Source organism: Podarcis pityusensis (assembly GCF_964106645.2).
Source record: "Podarcis pityusensis genome assembly, chromosome: 5".
Taxonomy (NCBI): domain Eukaryota; kingdom Metazoa; phylum Chordata; class Lepidosauria; order Squamata; family Lacertidae; genus Podarcis; species Podarcis pityusensis.
The window spans coordinates 32,667,414-32,675,360 of record NC_138032.1 but is presented as its reverse complement, the minus strand read 5'-3'; the positions used below and the strand labels follow the sequence as shown (position 1 = coordinate 32,675,360).

At 38.5% G+C, this 7,947-nt stretch overlaps 1 long non-coding RNA gene across 1 annotated transcript in view; it reads right to left on the bottom strand.

Annotated features, from left to right (window-relative positions):
* Positions 1–554: 554 nt before the first annotated feature.
* The window catches only part of LOC308477537, a 35,151-nt gene continuing 27,758 nt past the window's right edge, over positions 555–7,947 (bottom strand). Inside the window, exon 3 of the long non-coding RNA XR_013986616.1 lies at positions 555–599. This is a non-coding gene — a long non-coding RNA (uncharacterized lncRNA). The remainder of the gene's footprint in view (positions 600–7,947) is intronic.

Below are 7,947 nucleotides of genomic sequence, written 5' to 3'. Positions count from 1 at the left end.
CACGCTACGCCACTGAGCAGCCTAGACAGCCCTGCGGGAACTCCCGCAGGGCTGCCTAGGCTGCGGATGTCTTCCTGAAGCCTGGAGAGCGAGAGGGGTCGGTGCGCACCGACCCCTCTCGCTCTCCAAGCTTCAGTGAAAGCCTGCATTCACCCCATAGGACGCACCCAGATTTCCCCTTCATTTTTGGAGGGGAAAAAGTGCGTCCTATAGGGCGAAAAATACGGTAATTTTATCTTTGGCGTGAAATGGCGCCTAACTTAATTTTGAACAGCAACCAAATCAAACTGAGGAAGCTACCTGTTCCATCCATGAACCTGCTTGTTTCTAGAAACGCATTTTGCAAAAATAACCTAGTGCTACACTTTATGAGATATATTTTTCATTTGTTGAACAGATTTTCACCTTTCAGCAATCATAACAAAACAGTCTTGCTCTGAGATTCCCTCCTCCCAGCCAATTTGCTCTGTGCCCTACATGTTTTTCCTGCTGAAGAAAACATCATAAAAAAGATGGGTGAAACAATCAATATACTTACCCAAAATAATAATGAGCCAGTCACAGAAGCGGGAGATTTCTTTGCAAAAATTCCAGACCACCTATTTACAGAAATGAAAACTCTATTTAGCTGTGCTATCTTTAAGCTTAAATAATGTATTTCCTAGCAACAAAGCAACAATAGCAGCGAGGATACAAAAAGGAAAAAAAATGTATTCCATCTGCACTGATTTGATAATTATGTCTGGGAAATTGTTAAAGTGTGTACATGTCAAGTGTGTGTGTATCTATATCTCTCTCTTAGCATCTACAGCCTCCCAAATAAATTGCAGGCCGGTAGTGTTAACTGGCTTCATATAATTCTGGGCAAATTTTATTCTGTCAAGAATCACATTCCCCCAGGAGTAATCTGTCAGAGGCCACCGAGCAGCATTAGTAGGGACCAATGGAGGCTAAAATGGATGGGGTCATCACAGTCAAAGGTGGGTGAGCAAGGCAACTCCTTTCTATCTCATTCTGTTGCCCCCTTTCTCGCCTCTTTGCCACCTGCATGAAATTATGGCAAAGGCTTCATAAAATTGGGTAAGAGCCACATGCTGGCCCAGATCTACAACCTGGGTAAGCTGACAAAGGTGTGATGGTCTCTCAGGTACACCAGTAAAGACAGATATCAGATTTCACCAATATAATGTAGTTTTGCTTATTTTACAATCGGAGGGTAGTTTTAGTGTTTCCTTTATCATAGCCCTGTCTGTGCTTGCTGCCTCACACATCTCTCATCAGCAGTCTGCCTCTTGTTGAGGTGCCACCCTTCTACATAAACCTCCCAGAGGTTTTCCCTCCAAAACATAAGCACAAAGCATTCATAGCAGCAACAAAAGGCAAATGGAAGGAAACTATCTTCTTCAGTTTAGATATGGAAAACAAAGACATTATCAGATTTCAAAGGCAGCTGGAACCAGTGTTCAAATTGAAATCTGAACACACATTTGGTGAGTTAGAGGGGAATGAATCTGAAATTTTGAACGAGAGGAAACCTTTTTGGTTTGCCTTGCACTTGCACCACTGATAATTCTTGGATGAAATTCCTGAGCTTAGGAAGCTGCCTCAGACGGATATAGGCCACTGGTCCAACTGGCTTAACATTGTCTACACTGATTTGCAGCAGCTCTCCAGAATTTCTGACAAGGAGCCTTTCCTAGAGTTACTTGGCAATGTCAAGAGCCTGAACCTGGAAACTTCTGCAAGCACAGCATGTGTTCTGTCACTCAGCTGCAACATTTCCCATAGCTCAGTGTCAGAATGTCATCATTCAACTTGCAATTTTATTTTAGGAAATATCCACTGACAATTCTTTTTCTCATTTATCTGAAATAAGCTACCAATTTTGAATCCTCCACAACACTTACATAGAGGACACCCAGAATATGGAGTGAGTCTATACCGCTGACCCCTCCCTAATGTCCGCATGACTGAGCTAGCCCCACCTCAGTGACCACACATTGAATGCTAGCATCTGAATAAGAACCGTCAAGTGTGAGAAGCTGCTCACATGTGGTGGTGCTAGGCAATTGGGGTGATTGCACAAATAAGGGTCCCAATTGCAGAAGCTCCTGTGTAAGAACAGCTGCCTATGAGTAGGAGCTCTCCTTGAGATAGCTATGTTCAATCCACTCTTAGCTCAATACAGAGATGCCAAAGGGAGGTGCTCACCAAGCCATATGATATTGGGGGGAGACTAAGCATATGACACATCCCACTCCTTGGTGTGTGGGGTGTGTGTGTGGGTGTGTGGGTGTGTCTGCCTTCCATGCAAGTAATGTGTGAAGACAATGTGTTTCTTTCATACCACAGATTTCTGTAAAATCCAACAAGTTCACACATTTAAAAGTAGCTTCAATAAAGCTGCCTGATGTTTTCTTCCCTTGCATTGTTCTCTTCCCTGTCTCTATCTTCCATAATCTCTTGGATAAATTGGCTGAATGCTTGTAGCATACAAAATGGTCGCATGCATTAGCTTCTCCCTGAAATCCTGCCCTTCCAGGTGATTTGTCTTGGGGAAAGGTGGACAGGCAGAGTGATGATAACAAAATGTATGTGGCTAATGACAATATGTGATTGTGTTTATCTACACACTCATATCAGGGGGAGTCTGTTTTCTTATGTTTTTCTTGGGCTGCATGGCAATGGAATTCACAATATGCATTTAGGACAAAATTTCTTCACTTGTTTACCTGAACTGATCATCTCCATAGTCCATATTTATGAAGGCTCAGACAATTCCAGTGTTTTTTCCTAGAGATCAGTTTTATGTCATATATTCTGATGAACAAGGTCAATAATATTTAAGGGCCAGGGTCCGAATATATATTTAGTTTCAGAGATGGTTTTCCCTGGGACAGAGAGACACATTCAAACTTTCCTCAGGAATGCAGGACTCATTCAGTTCAATAGATCCAGTTCATTAGATCAACAGTTAATACATTTTGAGAATGGATGTTAAAAATCTGTACAAGAAAATGTACACTGTAATGTAATCTTAGCTAATAGAATAACCAGATTTCCTAGGCATCAAAAGACTTGGGTGTTCATAAACTCAGTGACTGAAAATTGTATTTAACCAACATTACATTTTTTATTTATATACAATCTGTGACAAGTATATTGTGAACATAATTTAATGGTCTTTATTTATTAGGTGAACCTTAGTATAATTCAACAGAGAAGTTACTTTTTGTTACAATACTTTTGTTTTTTTAATCTCTCTCATGCTATTATCAGTGAGAAATTGCTTAGATAAAAATTGGAAAGAGTTTCTAAAACACGGGAGAATATGACACTGCTCTAAAAAAGAAATCTAGCACTCTTGAGTTATATTTTTAATTAAGACATGACAAAGCCAACTAGCAGAAAGAATGTTCACTTTACTTATAAAGAAACTACATGTCATTGCAGTATGATACAAAGATATATTTAACTGAAAATACAGTAGAACGTATTCATTCTGATGGCTTATAATCAGTATGCTCAGAAGAAGCTGATGGTAAAACCTTCCTTAGCATCTGGTGCTACCAATGGTGCACAGTTGCTGCTGCCACGTATTAAATTCCCCGTCACATTAGCAGTGTTAGAAAGAGGTATATTTAGTTTTATTCTATTCTATTTGTATGGATGCTTATATTCCAGAAAGGCCTATTATTGTTATATTGACATTGGCATTCTTCTTTTTATGCACTACTCAGGGTGACCTACAACCATTTGAAATCATAATTGCATGGTTTCCACAACACTAGAATATTTTTTTTTTAAAGCAATTTATTGGGTTTTACAATAAAAATAAACATAATAAACAATATAACATTTGTCTTGACATAATTTCACATTTTCTTTGGACTTCCTCACATCTCCCGCTCCCACTTTCATCGTTGTAACATTTTGTCAGCAATTTATCATCTTATTTAGATTCTTATATCCCTTCTATGTTTCATAATCTTATAGTTCTCGAAAGGAGTTAAGTTTTCACAGTCTTACTTATTTTCTTAAAAACTTCTAAATTTAGTGGTGCTCAGTTATTTTAGTCTAGCATCTTATTTAGCATTCACTCAAATTACAATGTTTTTGTAAATAATTCTTAAATTTCTTCCAGTCCTCCTCAATCCTCTCTTCTCCCAGGTCACGAATTCTGCCGGTCATTTCAGCCAGTTCCATGTAGTCTATCAGTTGCATCTGCCATTCTTCCAGTGTGGGTAGATCTTGAGTTTTCCAGTGTTTTGCGAGAAGTATCCTTGCTGCTGTTGTTGCATACATAAAAAATGTCTGGTCCTTCTTTGCCACCCCTTGGCCGACAATACCCAAAAGGAAAGCCTCTGGTTTCTTAGTGAAGGTATATTTAAATACCTTTTTCAATTCATTATAAATCATTTCCCAGAACGCCTTCACTTTAGGGCAAGTCCACCAGAGGTGGAAGAACGTTCCCTCACACTCTTTACACTTCCAACACTTATTATCAGACAGGTGGTAGATTTTTGCAAGTTTGACTGGGGTCATATACCATCTATAAATCATTTTCATTACATTTTCTTTCAGAGCGTTACATGCAGTAAATTTCAATCCATTACTCCACAACCTTTCCCAGTCCTCAAACATGATATTATACCCAATGTCCTGTGCCCACCTTATCATAGCCGATTTAACCGTTTCATCTTGTGTATTCCATTTCAACAGCAAGTTATACATCCTTGAAAGTACCTTAATCTTTGGTTCTAACAATTCTGTTTCTAGTTTCGATTTCTCCACCTGGAACCCTAGTTTCTTATCATTTTTAAAAACTTCTTTAATCTGAGCGTAATGTAACCAATCTCGCACTTTGTCTTTCATTTTCTCCAAACTCTGCAATTTCCAATTGTCTCCATCTTTTTCTAGTATTTCCCAATATTTTGGCCATTTAGCCTCCATATTGGGTCTTTTTCGGGCCTTAGCTTCCAAAGGTGAAAGCCACCTTGGTGTTTTATTTTCCAGCAAGTCTTTATATTTTGTCCAGACATTAAACAGTGATTTTCTGACAATATGGTTCTTGAAGGCCTTATTTGCTTTAACCTTGTCATACCATAAATATGCATGCCATCCAAAAGCATTGTTAAACCCTTCCAGATCTAACACATCAGTGTCTTCAAGAAGTAGCCAGTCTTTTAGCCAGCAGAACGCTGCGGCTTCATAATACAACTTTAGGTCTGGCAGGGCAAAGCCCCCTCTTTGTTTTGCGTCAGTTAGTATCTTAAACTTAATTCTGGGCTTTTTGCCCTGCCAGACAAACTTAGAAATATCTCTCTGCCACTTCTGAAAGCACTCCTTTTTGTCCAAAACCTGAAGTGTTTGAAATAAAAACAACATCCTTGGCAATACATTCATCTTGATAGCAGCAATTCGGCCTAACAAAGAAAGTTTCAATTTTGACCAGCTGTCTAAGTCTCTCTTAATTTCTGTCCAGCATTTTTCATAGTTGTCCTTAAATAGACTTAGATTTTTTGCTGTTATGTTTACCCCTAGGTATTTTACTTTCTTAACCACATTAAGTTCCGTCTCATTCTGAAACCGTTCTGACTCTGTATCAGTCAAATTTTTCCCCAAGACCTTAGTTTTCTGTTTATTTAATTTAAACCCAGCCACCCGACCAAAGTCGTTAATCAGTTGTAATACTCTTTTCGTGCTAGGCTCTGGCTTCTGCAGAGTCAAAACCAGGTCATCTGCAAAAGCTTTTAATTTGTATTGTTTCCGTCCGACCTGAATTCCTTCCACCAACCGATCCCCTCTAATCATATTCAATAGCACTTCCAGAACCGAAATGAATAACAAAGGGGATATAGGGCAACCTTGTCGTGTCCCTTTTTCAATTTTGAACTCTTCTGTAACCACATTATTAACTATCAATTTAGCTTTCTGTTCTGAATATATCGCCTCAATCCCATTCTCAAAACCCCGTCCCACTCCCATCTCTTTTAAATTTCCCATCATAAATTTCCAGGAGATATTGTCAAAGGCCTTCTCCGCGTCTATGAAAATTAAAACTGCTTTTGTATTTATATCTGTTTGCAAAAGTTCCAAAATGTCAATAATGTTCCTTGTATTAGCAAACAGATGTCTACCTGGGAGAAAGCCGGCCTGGTCCTTATGAATTACTTCATTTAAAACTTTTTTAAATCTAGTTGCCAAAATGTCTGCAAATATTTTGTAATCCACATTCAAAAGGGAGATGGGACGATAGTTCTTAAGTTGTGTCTTTTCAGCTTCCGACTTTGGTATTAATGTGATGAACGCTTCCTTCCACGACTCCGGTGCCCTCCTCCCCTCCATAATTTCATTGCTGACCTCCATCAAAGGTTGTATCAAATAGTCTTTTAAAGTCTTATAGTACTTGGAGGTCAGCCCATCTGGCCCTGGAGATTTGCCAAGTTGCATGTTCTGAATGGCTTGTTCAATCTCCTGTCGTGTTATTTTAGAATTCAGGATTGTCCTATTTTCTTGTGACAATTTAGATAGTCCATTTTTTACCAAAAATTGTTTAATCTCAACTTCATCTTGCGGCCCTTGGATGTATAGTTTTTTGAAGTATCTCTGGAAACACTTTCTAATGTCCACTGGATTCTGAATGTTTTTTCCATCAACCTCTAAGTTTGTAACCGTATTTAATCTTTGTCTTCTCTTCAACTGCCAGGCTAGCAGTTTTCCACATTTATTCGCCGACTCAAACGTTTTTTGTTTCATTAATTTAACCTTCCATTCAATTTCCTGATTTATCAATTTAGAATATTGTGTTTGATAAAGTTTAATTTCTCTCAGAGTTGGCTGTGACTTCGGATTCACTCTTAATTTCTTCTCTAATTCTTTTATTTTATCCAAGATCTTATCTTTTTTCTCATTTTGTGTTCTTTTCTTTACTGCATTCTGTTGTATCAAGAATCCCCTCATTACCGCTTTGCTTGCGTCCCAGACGATTCTTTTTTCCACCGTAGTATTCATATTTATCTCAAAATAATCCTTTAAAACTTTTTGGGCCTTCTTGGTAATTTCCTGATCTCTGAACAAATTGTCATTCATCTTCCATCTAAAGGATCCAGTTGGTAGTAGTGTCATATCCATCTTTACTGCATTATGGTCGGAACAGGTCTTTGGACAGATTTCCACTTTTCTGACCTTAGGTGCCAGGCCTCTAGAAATCCATATTTGGTCGATTCTTGTCCAGGTCAGTTGGGCTTCAGAAAAGAATGTTCCCTCTCTTCCTAGTGGGTTCTTTGTCCTCCAGATGTCAATCAAATCCATATTGTCAGTCATTTCAAAAAAGGTTTTAGGTAGTCTGCCGTCTTTTGTAACATTTTGACTTTGTGACTTGTCCATGTTAGTTGATACGACCCCATTCATATCTCCCATCATTATGATGTTATTGTAGTCCAGATAGTCCAGCATTGTCTCCTGCAACTTCTTGTAAAATTCCGATTTCCCTTCATTTGGTGCATAAATTCCTAATATCAACAGTTTCTCTCCTTGATATTGTATCTCAATAGCCAAAATTCTTCCATGTTCATCTTTAAATAAGAATTTAGGTGACAGGCTCTCTTTTGCATATATCACCACGCCTCTCTTCTTAACTTTATCCGACGATACAAATTCCTGGCCCAATCTTTTATTTATTAACACTTTTCTGTGGAGCCTCGTCACATGTGTTTCTTGTAGACAAATAATGTCCAATTGTTCTTTTTTTAATATATGAAATATTTTCTTCCTTTTTTCCGGAATGTTACAACCATTAATATTCCAACTCAACAATTGCAGAGACATCCTGGATTAATCTGGTTATTTCTCCAGGGGTGGTATCTTCTCTGAATCTTCAGGTTCCCCAGGTGCTGGTGTTGATGCTGGCGTTGCCCCTGGCCCAGAAGGTAATTCAATTCCTTT